The sequence below is a fragment of the Pelophylax lessonae genome, assembly GCF_965119305.1.
Source record: "Pelophylax lessonae genome assembly, chromosome: 5".
Lineage (NCBI taxonomy): Eukaryota > Metazoa > Chordata > Amphibia > Anura > Ranidae > Pelophylax > Pelophylax lessonae.
In genome coordinates, this window is record NC_138772.1 from 310302279 (window position 1) to 310320000 (window position 17722).

Sequence of the window (17722 nt, forward strand, 5' to 3'; positions counted from 1 at the left end):
TTTTTGTCTGCTTGAATGAGGCTTCTGATGGACAGCAATCTGTGAACAAGGAGCACATGCAACTGCACAATCCTAGATCTCTGTTGCACGATTATTTACCTTTTCACAGCACTGGGCAGATATTAGTGGATTTATAAAGCTGTTTGAAGATCACAAAGGAATTCGAACAAATATAGAACTATTATTTTTGCTGTAATCAATCATATTTTATTTTCCTGGAAAGTTTAAGTGCCAGGTTCACACTTATGCGATGCGGGAAGGCTGCGAATTCGCAGCCTGTTCCCGCATCGCACACGCACCCCCGGCAGTTCACACTGCCATATGCGATACGCTGGGGGTGTCAATGTAATCTTAACGACACCCCCAGTTTGATCGCATATCGCAGTGCGATCGTGCAGTTCGCACAGGATCGGATCGCACAAGTGTGAACCGCTGTGCGATCCGATCCTGATGCGGCTGCAAAAAATGCCTCCTGTGCGTGTTTGCTGCGGGTGCGATGCGAATTTAGCCATACAAACTGTATGGCTAAACTCGCACCGCACAGCCGATCGCATGTAATGAAGGAGCAGTGCGCTCCGACATTACATGCAAACCCGGCACTCGCAGAAGTGTGAACCGGCACTAAAGCTGCTGTGGAGTAACAGCTGCAACCTTATTAGTTTTCTGCTCCAGGCCAGGAATTAAGAAACTACCATGTGTGATACTAATTGATAGACACACCCTCCTCAGAAGAGTACAAAAGGTACCATTCAGCCTTATGATCAGTCTTGTGTTGTTGGTGGACAGGTTTCTGTGAAGGCTTTCTGGCTGTGGGTTCTGTGCAGTAATGGATTGTAAGACTGCTATCAGTGATAAATGTAAGACTTCTTTTTCTTTTTTTGTTTTCTGGTAATGTTACAGCTATGTAATAAGCTCCCAGTAATCTCTTAACCTACTTCAGAATCTTGACATGCTACAGCTTGAAATTTACTGTTTTTTTTTTTTGCTTGTGAGTAAATCCTCCTTTTATTGATTTAAAACATTGTATGATTTCACAATATATACAATGTCTTCAGCTCTTGGTCATATGAATAAGGGTAAAATATAAGTATATTGATTTTCATGCCATTTTAAAACAAAAGGATTACTACTCAAATGCCTGTTTATTGCATGACACTCCTATATTGGTTTTCTGATAAGGTAACTGATGACGATCACCTTCTTCTGAGTTTGTAGCTGAGCAAAGTATGAATATCTGAATGTCATTTGTAACTCAAATGCATGCTGTACCTGCCTTTTTTATTGAAACAGGTGAGTTATTGTAGTAGCCTTATGTTCCCACTGGTTGGTGAGATGTTGGATTGGTCTGGTTTTGCCAATAGTATGTGCATATAGGCAGTATGTTTGCTTAAAAATTTAGTGTATGATATCTGGCATCTTTTTTATATTTGGGGTTGCCACCTCATTCCTTTAAATCCGAGCACATAATTACACAGGTTCTGAGGCTAACTTAATGCAGATAAGGCACTGAGTTTAATTACTATCTTAATCAGCCACAGAACCTGTGTAATATGTGCTTAGGTTTAGGCCCCTTTCACACTGTCCGTCGGATGGACACAGTTTATCTCAGCGGGGGATCCCCCGCTGAGCAGGAGGATGACCGCTGTGTCTCTGCGCTATGTGTGGAGACACAGCTGTCAGTTCCCCATACATCTCTATGGGGGAATAGGATGGGAATGGACTGTCCGCTGGATGGATGGAAAATAGGGTTTCCATCCGTCCAGATTTGACGGATCGGATGTCAGCAGACATGTCTCCGCTGACATCCGATGCCCCATAGGGATGCATGGGGGGACCAGTCAGATCCGCTAAAAAAAAAAAAATACAGGCGGATCTGAACGGTTCGCCTGTGTGAAAGAGCCCTTAAAGGGATTAGGTGACTATTTATGCAACTGAAATTCTTATTTGTGAACTAATCTGCTTGTCTGTGTGAGGATTTTTCTTTATGTTCAGTCATACTGAAAACAAATTGGTCCTAGACCGCGTTGCCAGCTCATCTTGGTTAAGATGAAAGAAAAAAAAAAAAAGCACCGACATGGTCATCTTTTTGCTCTTTCTTTCGTCAGCATAATTCTGGTCAACACATACAGTATGCATTGCATTAGGGTCAGATTAGCTGCTTGTACTTGCCATTCCTCTTGAAGTTCTGCTGTGCAGAAAATGACATTAATATTTTGATATTGCTGCATAAGGGCTCCCTCCTCACCCCAGAATGTGGTTTGGATTTTCAGTGCGATCTGCTGCATGTGTCAATGCATTGCCTGCACTGGATAACCTGGTACTGCAGTACAACCAGTTGGTCAGGTTTTTCCTGAATTATTGGTACTTCCTGGCTATAGCTAGCAATGACTAATCATTGTATTCTGCCTGCAGGGAAGGCTCCCTGCTGGCAGAACACAACAGCGCTGGGGGGGGGGGGGGGAGATTGAGCAATATGCAAAATCTATGGCCTATCTCACTTTGATGTACTTCTTTGCTGACATTCAAAGCGTGAGGAGAGCTTTGACTTCACTTTAGAATGTTGGCAGGACAATGTCCTGATTTAGACAAAACAATTTTGCACACCTTCGGATGATTATGAGGTAGGATCTTTAGGACCAATCTATCTGAAAAAAGGCAGGAATATGAGGGATTACAGCCTAAGGCTTGGATAGCTGATTCACACCAAGGATCTTGCAGAAGCAGTCCAAAAACTTTATGCCAGAGAAGATCAAAAAAATATAGTGCAATGTTTCAGAGCCGCGCAGGACCCCTTCGTCAGGCATGTGATGGCGAAGGGGTCCTGCACCGCTCCGAAACGTTGCACTGTATATTTTTTGATCTTCTGTGGAATAAGGTTTTTGGACTGCTTTTGCAAGTTCCTTGGTGTGCTGGCGAATATGTATCTACTTGTAACCGATCCAGTGGCCAGCTGGTGATCACTTCAGCACCCAGTACACAAGTGCCTACAAACCAGGAAGGTGTGCGATAGGAATATGAACTATACATTCCTAGAACTGACTGTCAGAAAAATGTAAATGGAGATCACTGCACTACTATCATGTAAACAGCTGTGAACAACACAACTATGTTGTAAAGAACTGGAAAAAAAACGAAGGTGCTGCGCTAGTACACAACTACTCCTAATGAAATAAAATGTTGCAAAGTCGCATACCGCCATGTATGTCAAAATAACAATATCTATAGTGTGCTAATATGCAACTACTCCTACTGTGGTGTTGCATAAAGACAAATACAATAATGTATATCAATGACAATGTCTATGCAGTGCACACAAATATGCAGTGTGCGCTAATATGCAACTGTCTGATGAAATGAGGTGTTGCATACAGACAATACAATCATGTGTATCAGAAAAGCCAATATCTATAAAGTGCATTCAAATGTGCAAAATAAGCAAAAATAAGAGTGAACAAGGAATTGAAAAGTAGAAATCTAGGTATGAACAGTAAATAAATATACAGTATAACACCGGTAACAATGAATAGTCCACTGTGTAAAGGTGAATATATGAAATCCTCAATGATGGAAAAAGATGCTGTGAAAAATAAAGTTAATGTCCGAATGAGAGGTTTTACGTGTTCAGAAGCCGGGGGTAATCACCCCAAATGTGACCATCTAATACCTTAGGCAAAGAGTCATTCAAACAGGAAGTGGTGTCACTGGTGCTGCAATGGTCTCACAAGGGTTGTCACCGTCTTCTCTGGTCTTATGCTAGCCATAAAGGAACTCGGGTACCCAAAATAAACCTTCATAGGGTAAAGCCATCACAGTTGGACTTTATTAAAAAATAAAAAACGTACATTCTTAGTGGTTAACAGGCGGTATAGATACAAAGTAGTGTGAATGGCGCAATGTCATGGAGAAAACTCAATGGTTCCTACGCATTTCATCCTCAATACTTCAACTGGGATATGAGTCTGTGTCCAATCATTGCGCTTTTAATAAGAAAACTGGTCAATTAACTCTAATTTGGCACTCTGTTTGTCTTACCCGCAATCAGGAAGTGTTAGAAACTTGGCTGTCGGCGTGCGTTTCGCGCTTTCATCAGCCACAAATAATAAGTCTACTTGGGGGGAGTGGCTAAGTAAACCAAACCTTGTTATCAAACCCGCAGATATTGCTATTGTAAACAATCCTGTGATATGGCAGGTGATCTGTACGTGCGCAGTGTGAAGCAAGTCACGCCTTTTTTTTTTTTTTTTCACATCAAGCTACTCTACAGAACAAAGGGCTTGATCCTGTGTTTCAAGCCTCAGTTCCATCATGCACATGCGCCCCAGACCCAACATGCTGACCGGAAACCGGATCTGGCTACAGAGCAAAGAGGGACCGTGTGCAAAATGTATACCAATCATTAGTATCCTTCAAATGCAAAGCCAATACAAATACTGGAATTGTCATTGCTGAAACACCAGAATAGCGGAAGCCCTAAAATGCTACAAAATATTATACTATGTGAATAAAATCTGACATTCAAAATGTATATAACTATAACTGTGTAGTAATAAAGAATATGTATGAAAGAAATGTGTCGAACTATGATAGAACCTAAAATGTGTAAATAATTGCTAGAAAATGTAATCCCATATCCGACTGTAAACTGTATCCGTTTACAAAGCAACGGGGCACAGTGTACAAAAACGTATGATAATCTTTGGTGTCCTAGTGCTGAGCTAAGGCAAGTAATGACATTGTTATTGCTGGAAAACCAAGATTTCTGAGGCCCTAAAAAGCCGCAAAATGTACTACCATCTGAATGTAAGCTGACATTCGAAATGTGTAACTGTGTAATAATGAGAACCATTTTTAGAAAAATCTAGCTAACCTATAGGTCTGCTGATAATTTCTAGAATACCTATGACCTAGTAATAAAAGCATTGATATCCCAGTGTACATTTGTCATGGGGCCAATGCAATTTGAGCTCCTAAATCCAAAAAGTCTCCAAACGTGAAATACTCTTAACTGCTGAACCACCCCTCTATGGGGGCGTATATTTATCTATAACTAAAAATTCTGTACCTGTGGGGTCTTTATAATGATGGTGTAAATAGTGTTTAGGAACACTGGCTAGTTTTACCTTTTTGATATTGGCTATGTGTTCATTAACCCGTACCAAGAGTGATTGTATGGTCTGTCCAATAATAGTTTGTTTTTTTTTGTTTTTTTTTTTTTTTTTTTTTTTGTGAGTAGGTAAACAATGTTTTTGGTGGCACAGGTGAAGAATTGTTTCATCTGATACCTCCGATTAGTAACTGGATTTGAATGTTTCAGACTTTCTTCTGCCATTTATATTATGGTGACACACATTACATCTACGGCAGGGATAATAACCTTTTTAAATTGTGAAAAAAAGTTGTTCTTATTGGAGGATCAATTATGTTGGGTGCAATTCTTCCTTGTAGTGAAGATGCACCCCTGCAAATTATTCTGGCTCGATTAGGAAGGATCGGGCCCAGAATACGGTCATTCCTAAGAATATCCCATTGTTTGTTTAGGATATTCCTAATTTGTTTGTGTTGAATGAAAAATTAGGTAAAAGACAATTTCAAATGGAATCGTCCTTTTTGGGGGGGGCGCTTTCTCTCACCGTTGGGCACCTTGAATATGTTCTCATCGATTGGTAATACTATTATAACCCTTTTTTCTAAAAATCTCTATTTTGAGAATCTGTGCCTGGATATCGGAAATATTAGTACAATTCCGTCACAACTGCAATAGTTGGCTAAAAGGGACAAATTTCAACCATGCCTTTATGGTGGCAGCTATCCAATGGCATGTATTCATTCCGGTGTGTTGGTTTGAAGTAGGACTTCGTTTCTAAATTATCATGTATAGCTGTAATTTCCAAATCCAAAATTTTTTTTTTCCCCTCGCAAGTTAAGGAAATACCTCTGCCATTGGTATTCAAATGGTCCATGAAGTTCTGCAAAGAATCCAGGTCTCCGTTCCATAGGAAGAGGATGTCATCTATATATCTAATCCAGAGGACCAATTCTGGCCTCTCCTGAGTATAGACAGCATCTCCCTCCCATTTTTGCCATGAAAAGACTATCAGAAAAAACCCAGCAATACCAGTAGCACTTGTAAGTCCCTAGGATGTATGAACAACCTTTCTGGATGATACATTCTTGCACTGGCTTTAAAGGAATTGGCCCACTTTGTTCCAGAGTGAGGATAGGCTGATACATGTACTTAAAGTGATAAACACTTTGCCTCTTGGCCTGGGTCTGCAGAGCTGTCAAAGGCTTCAGTCTTCCAGGCATAGGAGCTGCAATACAGCATTGCAGTATTTAGCCTGGGACATTGGTTCTTTAGTTTCTGTAGAAAATGAAAAATTGAGTGTGGGCTTTTTGCTGCCAACTCATTTTGATTAGGTCTGCTCCAATCAAGCACTGAGATGAAAAGTAATGTGTTTCATTGTACATGTGGCTCGCAAATGGAAGGTAAATTAACCATGGCTTATACACTGCAAGCAGAGGCTGCAGACTACAATGGAGCTGTCAGGCACACTGCAGAACTCTGTAGCCTGGCTCCTGAGATAGCAGTTGCCTCTACTTGTAGGGCAGAGCCACCAGATGGCATTTGGATGGCAGCTCCCATGTCTTTGCAAGGTGCCAAAAGAAACCACTCAAACCCATAGTGTAGCATTAAAAAAAAGACCATTTAATAAAAATAGAAATGCACTCCCAAAAGTATTCATGTGTAGGGCATGGTAATTTGGGAGCCAGAAATGTCCGCAGTAAAGCCAGAGAATCACCACAAGCATTCTGAAGATGGAGGAAGCCACTGTCACTGCAAATGCAATTGGTGTTCAACCCTGGACTTGAATCCCCAAAGACACTGTGGACATGGATGTATTTCAAAGGCGGTCAGCTTCTTCATCAGTCTGTCTATGGTGGGCTATCGTATGCTTCACATACATCTTGGAGGAGGTGGGCCTGTAAGGACTCAGATGGGACTCTTGCATACAGTTTTTCTCAATAGAACAATAATATTCTTCTTAATCCTCATCTGGGTGGTGCATGAGGAACCAAACAAGAGTGATGGTAAAGGATGGCTGAATGACAAAGGGGGGTGTAATTGACATAAAGAATAGAAAGAACTGGCTAATTCATATACATTAATTACATTTTATTGTAAATTATTTCACCAGTTTTGCTTTTTTTTTTTTTTATTCATCCTTTACCATCACTCTTGGTTGGTTCCTCATGTACTGCCCAGTTTTTCTACATCGCTACATCAACTAATGTTTTTTTTGATTATCACTTTTATTATAATCATCCTTAATTATCATCCTTCTTAATAATTATCTTTATTCTTATCCTTTCTTTACCATCCAATTTATTCTTGAATACATTTCCCATTAACTCACATCTGTGGTTATGTACATGTGTGTACAAAGATGTGTGAGGGCACATAAATGCTTTTATTCATTTATTCTAATATCTTATTGGTTTCTTCTATTTATTATTGTATTTGCATTCACCAGCTATATATCCTCATTATCAGAATGTTAAGGATAATGAGATGTGTAAATCGGACCCTTTTAGCACCTTGTTGTGATCATAATTGTAACGGGTGTATAAAATATTGTAGTTTTATCATATTCCAATGACTAAACGCACAATGATAGTTCTTTATTTTTTACCAATTGAATGTATTGTGTTCTTTTGTGAGTTTGTGGTTTCTGTATTGCTCAGGAAAAATCTTGGTGGTCCCACACCTGTATCTTATCCACGTTAGTGTCTCACTCCCTCTGAGTCCTTACAGTCCTGCCTTTTTTGAGATGTATTGAAGGCATAGGATAGCCCAGCATAGACAGACTGATGAAGCCAACCGGCTTTAAACGCATCCTATGTCTACAGTGAAATTGGGGTTTCGAGTCCTGGGTTGAACTCTGATTGCAGTGGCTTCCTCCATCTTAAGCATGCTTTACCCCCAGCCAGTGGCAAAGGCAGGAGGTTCTCTGGCTGCCCCTCAGACATTTCTGGCTCCCAAGTCCTCTTTTTATGCCATGCCCCACTTATGTGTACTTTGTTAATGACTTTCTATTTTATAATAAACAGTTTTTTCTTAATGCTGCACTATGGGGTTGTGCTGTTTTTATGCACAAAATAAAGTGCATATACAGGTGCAATAACATCTTAACCACTTGCTGACTGCCAACAGTAATATTACTATAGCAGTGCGGCTCTCCTGGGTCCCGTGGTGTAGACTTACATCACTGGACTCCTAGTGATTCTGGCGCCGCGTTCCCACTGTGTTTAGACACAACGGGAGTCGGCCGGGGGAGGAGAGGCGGCGATTGCCGCCTCCCTTCTCAGATCGTCGGGGAAACTGTGAGAAGACCCGCCTGCTTATGTAAACAAAGCAGGCAGGTCTTCTCAGTGACAGACAGGAAGAGAACACTAGATTCAGCATAGCTGAACCTGCTATCTGTGTCTGTCACAGAACCCCCCCCCCCCCCCACACACGTCAGTAAGCACGAGGCATACATTAGACCCCTTCCCTGCCAGTGTCATTATTACAGTAACAGTGCAATTTTTAACACTGATTTAATATGACTGGTCTCCCCCCAAAGTGTAAAAAAAAAAGTCAGATCCGATCTGTCCGCTGCCATTACTAGTAAAAAAAAAAAAAAAAAAGACAAATCTTTCCTGTAGTTGGTAAACGCGATAACTTTTGCGCAAACCAATCAAAATATGCTTGTTTGCTTTTTGTTTATAGCGCAAAAATTAAAAATCGCACAGGTGATCAAATACCCCCAAAAGAAATCTCTTATTTGTGGGGAAAAAAGGACGTAAATTTAGATTGGGTACAGCGTTGCATGACTGCGCAATTGTCCGTTTAAAATAATGCAGTGCCGAATCGCAAAATGGTGCCTGGTCAAAAAGGGGGCAAATCCTTCCGGGGGTGAAAGGGTTAAAGTAGAACATGAAATAAAATCATATAAAAGTGCAATGCCCATAAAACAGCCACCAGGTGTCTCCAACCAAGTGTGAATAATCTTAGTAATTCCACCATAAATAAATTAATATTCCCATGTCTTTCACCAACATTAAGGCTCACATCCTACTCACCAGAACTATGACCCCCCCCCCCCCCCCCCACATTACAGGCAGTCATAAAAGGCAAATAAGGTATACCACCAACAAAATGGCCGCCGCGTCTCCATGTGTCGGCGACAACGTCTGCTGATGATGAAACGTGTTGGGTGGCGCTCACGGTGACGCACGCCGACACGTGGAGGAGACGCGGTGGCCATTTTGTTGGTGGTTCTCGGCACACAGAGAGGAACACATACTGCCAGATAAGATGCCTATTTTATTCTGTATTGATGGAATTGTTTTTAACCGTGTGTGGAAATAAACGTTTATGCAGTCTACACTATGAGGAGTGTCTTGCTTTATATTTCATGAGCTTTTATGTGGTGGAATTGTGAGCCCTGGGCCATCAGAGGAGTTACTGCACCTTAATCATTTGGCCGCATTAGACCTTTGTAATGAGGGTCATCCATTTCTGGTAAGAGGCAGTGTGGTTGGTGGTGGTTCTCCAGGCCTGCGGCTCTCTACACCCTTGGTTTGAAGTGGACACTTAAGGACTGCTTTATCCAGCTTTTGTATTTGGGACTTTCAATTTAATTTATCTTTATTTTTAGGATTAGCGCCACATTACTACTATTACTATATAATAAAAAAGCCAATTTGTGATCAAATGCCACCAAAGAGCGCTGTGTGACAAAAGCTATACATTTATTTGCATACAGTGTTGCATGGCTGCGCAATTGCCAGTTAAATTAGCCCAGTGCTAAAAAGAAGAAAATGCCCTGGTCATGAAGGTGTAAAACTTCCAGAGGTCAGGCGGTTAAGATTGGTGTTCCAAAAAAAGCAGGGAACCTAGAGAATAAAATAGTGGGTGTTGCAATTTTTTTTGTCATACGGTGTTTGCGCAGCGGTTTTTCAAACGCAATTTTTTGGAAAAGAATTTTTAATGGAGTTTTTTTTTTTTTTTTTTTTTTGTGTACACACACTATAGAATACCCGATTTGTTAAAATCTAAAATGTTATGCTGAGTAAATGGATACCCAACATGTCACGCTTTTAAAATGCATACACCCATGCAACAGCGCCAAAATGTGGTACCTCTTTTAGCGAGGCTTTAAAAACCTTTTACATGTTACCAGTTTAGAGTTGCAGAGGAGGTGCAACCTCGCATGTATGGTGTGATCACCATTTACATATGCTTGCGCAACTTTCATATACATTTGCGTTTTACACATAAACATCAGGGGAGGACGCTATACTTTTTTTTTTTTTTTTTTTTTTTTTTTTTTTTTTTTTTTAATCCACTTTATTGCTTTAACAAGGGATGAACAAGTGACTGACCATTCCTTTCTACGATGGGCTGACTGATCCTTCCTCACTTTGATCCTTTCTGCAGTTGACTGATCCATCCTTTCTTGTTTCGATCGATCCTAACATTTTTTCACTCCATTATTTTTGTGCTAGTACTTTTTTGCAATGTTTATCCTTTTTCCATATAGTAGAATACCTGGTTGGTCCTGCTCTCTGCAGCATATGTATCTCCCTCTCTCCCCCTCCCTTCTGTCATTTCCATGGTCTATGTAAAACCAAATCCTCTCCCTGTCCCTCCTGAAATTAAACCAGCAGAGTATGTGAACCCCTCCCACCTGAATGCCTCTGCTTGGGAAGAAGACCCAAGAAAACCATGTGACTGCACAGAGTTACTGCTTGGAAAAGGGATCGAGATTATATTGCTGAAAAAAAACTTGCCCCATAAGGGAACCTATCATGGCAGTTTATTGTGAAGACTTTACAACCACTTTAAGACAATGGTATTGCAGCTTTAATATTTATGCGTTATGGGTGCTAGGATGCAGTAGATAGGTTCCTACCTCCACCTGATATGATTAAGCCCATTTGTTGAAATTGTCAGTGGAATCTCATCTGAGAGTGTTTGTCTAACGTCTCTAATAATAATAAAGCTTGTTGCAGTTCAGCAAGAACACCTAACGTAGTGCTCATGTGTTGTAAATATTTCAGATGTCTGCTGCAGAGGCTTGATTCAGATCATGCCAGAACAGTTCAATTGAGCTATTGCTTAGATCCTGTGTTTGGGATCAGTGCCATTTGGCATGACATTGGGATCCCTCCTATTTTTGCTGTGAAATCTGACTACCTCTTGAAATGTATTGCTTTCTTAGCGATTTACAAGCTGTCTAGGCCCTGAAGGAAGAAAAAGGTTACACATGAACATGTTGGAATGAATTTTGGTTGTGTTATGGGGAATGACATTTTCAGTAACGTCACAAACATGTGCTAAAAAAAAATTCTGTCGTGGGGGGAGGCGTGGCCGGCAGCGGAGATCAATGTTTGAACAGTAGCTGAGCTCTGGAACACCGAGGCTCCCAGAAGCCGCTAGCGGTGACTATCAGCAAGCTTGAAGCTGGCCAGCGAAGAGACCAAAACTAGCCCCCCCCACGAGGAAGCGCAAATCGTGGGAGGGTCCCCCCAAATTAGGGGCTCTTCGCAGTCCGGTCAGGAGTCCCAGAAAAGATGGCGCTGGACCCACATCCACACAGGCTCCAGAGCCAAGCAAAGAAGGTTATTTGAATCAGAGGAACATGTAATAGAACCTCACAATAATTCTGACATTCTGACTCTGTATTTTCTAGAAATCCTTATAATGAAAAGCTAGACTTCCCAACCTCTGGCAAAGCTATTTGAAACCCAGATCTTAAAAAAAAAAAAACGCTACAGTCCCTGAGAGATGCAATCTAACATGACATGCGAGCCTTTAAGCAAAAATCCAAAATGGATTTAAATGAATTGGAAAAGAGAGAGTAGACTACATTGAAAACAAAATGACTGACTTAACTGAAGCACACAATGAGCTTGTGGACAACCATTTTGAACTCGAAGATGAATTTAAACAACTAAAACTTGTTGACAGATCTAGACCTAATATCAAATTCGGCATTCCTGAAGATATCAAATACAGACAAGAAATGGAACAAGTGGTGCAAGCTGTTAGCACTACATAAAAACGATAGTCCATATAGTAGCACATCAAGGCTATGATAAAATCTTAAGGTGAGATGAGGAAATAGTCTGGATGCTCAGGGCCAGCCTGTTGGGGAGCAGAAGCGATCTCCAAACATGCAACAAACAAAAGAGAAAACAGGCGCCTCTGAGTTAAGACTGCGATTTAATATGGCAAACAAGTAATAAAAACTTACATCAAGGTAAGTATAAGCAGACAAGATGGGTCCTTCCGGTGTCCGTCTGGAGGCTGGGGCTTGGAGTCATCACTGTGGGTCTGTAATCGTCTCCTCTCTTCCTCTTCCTGTCCAGCAGGAAGTGGAGTGTGTCACAGCAGTGAGATGGAGGCGTGGACAGCAGGGTGAAACCGCAGTGAGATGGAGGCTTGGGCCGCACGGTGGCCGTGATGCTTGTCCACAGGATCTTCCGGCGTAATGACTGACTCGTTTCCGAGCATGCGCACTGTGGGGGGCAAAACAGTGTGCGCTCCTTTTTCAAAGTCGGATCTTGTCTGCTTATACTTACCTTGATGTAAGTTTTTTATTGTTTGCCATATTAAATCGCAGTCTTAACTCAGAGGCGCCTGTTTTCTCTTTTGTCTGAAGATGTCAAACCCTGACCTGAGAAAATTTCTACAGAAAATGATTATAGATCTCATCCCTACATTACCAAACCAAGAATTGGTGATTGACAGGGCCCACAGGCTGCCGAAACCACTGCACATCCCTGAAAAATTACCAAGAGACTTAATTGCTAAAATCCACTTTTTTCATGTGAAAGATATGCCTTGAAATCTGCATCAGCATAACTCTCCACACCCAGATCTCTATGCAGGGATAGCCTTGTACTCTGACTTCTCTCAAGCAACCATTTTGGCCCAGGAAAAACCTGAATCTCATCACTAAAATAATATACAAGTGGGGTTTCCCCCACCAAACGTATGATGGACAAAAACGCCTCCTATTCAATCTGCTCAATGGAAGATGGCCTCAAACTTCTGAAATCATGGGGTTTTTTACTGAATGACAAAGGATTTGCTTCCAATAAAACCCCTCCAGAAAAAATTGCACCTCCATGGATTGTTGGCCATGGTTGAATATTCCATTTGACCTAAGGATGCTCTTTTGTTCCTTACCCCTCCACTGTCACTTTTTTGACCACCTCAGGTTCTTAGTTATTCAGGGATGCCTTGTGTTCTCCTGCCTCATGCTAACCTTTTCCCCACACTAAAGGTGCAAGTTAAGGTGCACACGAGAGTTGCCTGGCAACTCACTGGTTTTTATTTGTTCTATTATAGCTAATGATTATACTTCATTAACGCTGATACTTGTAACATTCCTATTGCTTATCAGGAACCCATTGTATGTTATTATACTTTTGGATTGATTTGCAATTGTATCACCTTTTTGTTACACTTTTGATTTGATAAAAAAATGTTTACAGTTGAGAGAAAAAAAAAAAACATACTGTCTAAACTTGTTCATAAATACTGCAAAAAAAAACAGGTCTTTAACCACTTAAGCCCCGGAAGATTTTACCCCCTTCCTGACCAGGGGGTATTCTGCGATTCGGCACTGCGTGACTTTAACGGACAATTGCGCGGTCGTGCGACGCTGTATCTAAAAGAATTTGGCGTCCTTTTTTTCCCACAAACAGAGCTTTCTTTTGGTGGTATTTGATCACCTGTGCGATTTTACGCGCTTTAAACAAAAAAAGAGCGTCAATTTTGCAAAAATAGCAATATTTTTCACATTTTTTTTTTTTATATGAAATTCCCCCCCAAAAAAATGTAAAAATCAAAATTTTTTAACATTTTCGGCCAATTTGTTTTATGCTACCTATGTTTGGTAAAAAAAAATCGCAAAAAGCGTATTTTGATTGGTTTGCGCAAAAGTTATCGTGTTTACTAACAAAGGGAAAGATTTTTGACTTTTTTTTTTTTTCTCGACATTGCGGCGGACAGATCGGACCCTTGACTGACATTTTTGCCACTTTTGGGGTTACCAGTGACATTTCTACAGTAATCAGTGCTATACATATGCACTGTTACTGTAAAAATACACTGGCAGTGAAGGGGTTAACTTTTTTTGAAAGGGAGGGGCATGTGTGTCCCTAGGGGCGTGCTTTCTACTGTGATTGGCTGTGGCTTCAGATGTATGAAGAGTGATCAACGGTTCTACATAGTAGAACCGTATGATCATCCTTCATACACAGGGGAGAATGACAGGCAGCTTGTTTACACAAGCCGCCTGACTTTCTCCCTCTCCCCCGCCGATCGCAGAGTGACCGGCAGACATCGGGTCCGCCGGTCACACGCGCGCGGGGGGGGGGGGGGGGGGTCCGTGACCACGCGGGAGCGCGCCGGCGGCGCGCGCTCGCTCCCTAGACCCTTGCAAGCTAGTGACGTAGCCCTATGTCACTTTGCCTGTGAGGGGCTGACCGCCGACGTAGATAGTCGTGCGGCGGTCGAAGCGGTTAAGTGCTAGTTCACACTTGTGCGATGCGGGAACGCTGCGAATATGCAGCGTGATCCCGCATCGCATCCACACATCTGGCAGTTCACACCGCCATATGCGATACACAGGGGGTGTAAATTAAATACAATACGTGCGCGTACACACAACCTACAACCTGGCCGAATACCTGGAGGTGCTATAAGAGCCCAAAGACAGAATCTGACCTTGTACAGACTGGAAATAAAATCAGGATGGCACAGATAGAGCTACAAGTATAAATAAAGTAGACTGTGCCAGTAATGTGACCAGGGGATCCTGGAGGATGAGGCCCACTTCCTGCTACAGTGCCTCAAGTACTCCTCAATGAGGGACACTCTCTTCCAGAGACTCTTTGCTCGAATGCTCGACTTCACTTCTTTAGAAGAGAAGAGGAAACCCTTAATTCTACTGGAAGAGGAGGTAACAGGGAAAATGGCTGCATGATATGCAGTGTTGGTCATGTAACCTAAAGTAATTGGTTATAGTTACTTCTCCCAAAAAGTAAGTGAGTTCTATCAGTAAAAAAGTAACTAATTACCAGGGAAAGTAACTATTGGGTTACTTTAAAAAAAATCAAATATGTCAACTTCTATGCCCCTTGTATGCATGGTATTTGTCTAGTGGCATTGTAGTACCTGCATGGTACACTGCCGGTGTATAGGGTGGGTAGGTGTATTTGGGGGGTCAGTGGGTGTATAGGGTGGGTAGGTGTATATAGGGGTCAGTGGGTGGGTGGGTAGGTGGTGGTGGCGTGGGGGGTTTGAGTCCTGAGTCCTCCTGTCTTGACTGTCTGTGACTGAGTTTTTTTTCTTGGTACCTGTTGTGCTACTGCAGTGCTGCCTTGCTGGTGGTGCTGGCTGGTGGTAGTTGGTGGCTGGCTGGTGGTGGTGTGTGTGGCCAGCCAAGGCACACTGGGGTCTGTCCGGCTCCGTCCTCCTCCAGGCCTGTGCCTCCCTCTCCCTCTCGCCCAGCGCCGGCCTCGGTCATAGAGGAGAGGAGGAACTAGTGTCGGTAGATGTAATTTCAACGGCATTACCATGAGGGGACGAGTAATCAGATTACTCGTTTCCCTCTAAAGTAACTGCGTTAAGTAACGCAGTTTACTTCCATCAAAAATCCTTTACATGGACACATCCTGTAATCCCTTTCATAAAAACCCTAACCCCCCCCCCCCCCCCAAATTGGCCCAGGCCAACATTACCAACTCCATTCTCTTTGCTTTCCCCTCACTTTCCTTAATGGCTTATACATACAAATGGCTCTACATCATGAGAAATACATGGTTTCCAAAATACACAATGTGTACATCCTTTCATCGCACAAAATAAAAAAAACCATTCAGGATAAATGGAAAAATCCATTCAGAGCTATGAACAAACATTGTACTACTGTTACCCACTTTGTTTTACTTCTTTTGCAAGATAAGAAATGTGGTGTTTGGAGGAGGGAGTAGGAGGAAGGCATACGGGTAGAAAGGGGGGGAAAAATTCCCTTGGGACAGCCAGCTAAAGTAAGTGGAATGTCAAGGGTCTCCACTCGGGACAGCTAGCTAAAATTGACATGTTAAAGGGTCTCCAGCTAGATGGGCCTGGTCTTCCTCCAAAAAAAAAAAAAAAAAATAGCAGTTCCAGTGGAACTTTTTTTTTTTTTTCTTTTTGTAGATTTCATGTTTTTATTCTAGGCTGAGAGAACAACAAGGTCTTCCTTACTGGTTTGTCCTCAAACCAGCCAAAGTGCGATTCAAGGGGGATTTGGGTCTTTCCATTTCAGGGGATATAGGCCTTTGCTTTGTTCGAGATGGCAAAGTACAGATTCCTTGTAGGTCTTTAAGAGGGATTGAGGAATGATACAGTATGAAGAATGATGGACAATCTGGGACACTCAAGTCTCTGAATTTCTGAGCTATTGATCTGACCTCTATCCAGAAGAGCCATATAAGTGGGCTAGACCAAAAGTATATGTGAAGCTGAGTCTTTGGCCTCTTACATCTTCAGCATAAATCTGTAGTATCTAGAAACAGTACATGTACAGTTAGATGATTTTTGGGAGAGGTGTAGGATTCTGTGGCTTTGCTGTGGGGAAAAAAGTTGTCAGCTTCCTAATTGGCCAGAAATGCAGGACCATAGTCATTTTTTTTTTTGTGAAAGACAGACCGCAGGTCTGCATCTTCTCAGCTCTCCCTCCCCCAGTCACAAGAGGATAGAGCTCTTGGGGGGGTGAAAGCAGAGCAAAGTGAAATGCTAGTTCACTTGCCTGACCAGCCCTCCCTACACAGGCGCGCGTACACACAGAATGCAATTATTCATGGGACTTGAAATTTATTAGCTCAGTGAACTACAGTTCCAGATGACACTGCCAGGAAGGAAGGAGAGGGCAGAAAAGTAGGCTGAGTGCATGTTTTTAAAACGAAGAAAATAAGATATCTACGGCACAGGGGTAAGTACTTATTAAAAAAAAAAAAAAAAATGTTGGGTATGATATCTGAAGGATTATATCTTAGTCTTAATTGTGAAGTTTACCTTTGGTAAACCTAAGAATGTCTTTTATTTCCTTCTAAACCCATCCCTTGTCAACAGATAAATGTCTCAAGATAAGTACAAATGAAGAGAATTCTGAACACAACAGAAGTCTGAGGGATACATTTATTGGCGGTCTGGAAACTGGAGATCAATTGGAGAAAAATGATTCTGGGCAACATAATGACTTTTCACATGTATTTGCTTCGGGTAAGTAGATACCTGTAAGATCGGTCTAATATTGTACATATTATACTGCTTAGACATGCCTGCCACTCTTGACTTTGAGACGGGGTGCATTTGCCCCCACTGAAAATATTACCTACTCCCAGTACCGAGTCCCAGTCTCTCTCCCAGAATTGGCAGTGCCAAGAGAGCCTCTGTTGTTGTAGTACCACTGCACCGCTGGCCTGACCTTTACCTCAACTGCACTGGTTGATATCCCTGCCTGGCACCTAACAACCAGCGACATCTGACGGGGTGGGTCAAAGAGGAGTGCGAGGCCTGAGCATTCAGAGTGGAGCCCTCTTCTACCTCCGCCGTGCGCCTAGTGTGTGTGTTGGCTCTACCCACCGCCTCCCTCCAGCTTCTCCAGGCTCCAGCGGT

The 17722-nt window shown here is 42.1% G+C and overlaps 1 pseudogene across 1 annotated transcript in view; it reads left to right on the plus strand.

The window, feature by feature from the left end:
* Nucleotides 1-808: 808 nt before the first annotated feature.
* Nucleotides 809-17722, plus strand: part of LOC309556858 (glutamate decarboxylase 1-like) — a 101096-nt pseudogene continuing 84182 nt past the window's right edge. Inside the window, exons 1-2 of the transcript XR_014226187.1 lie at nt 809-857; nt 17177-17326. The product of XR_014226187.1 is annotated as a glutamate decarboxylase 1-like (transcript). The remainder of the gene's footprint in view (nt 858-17176; nt 17327-17722) is intronic.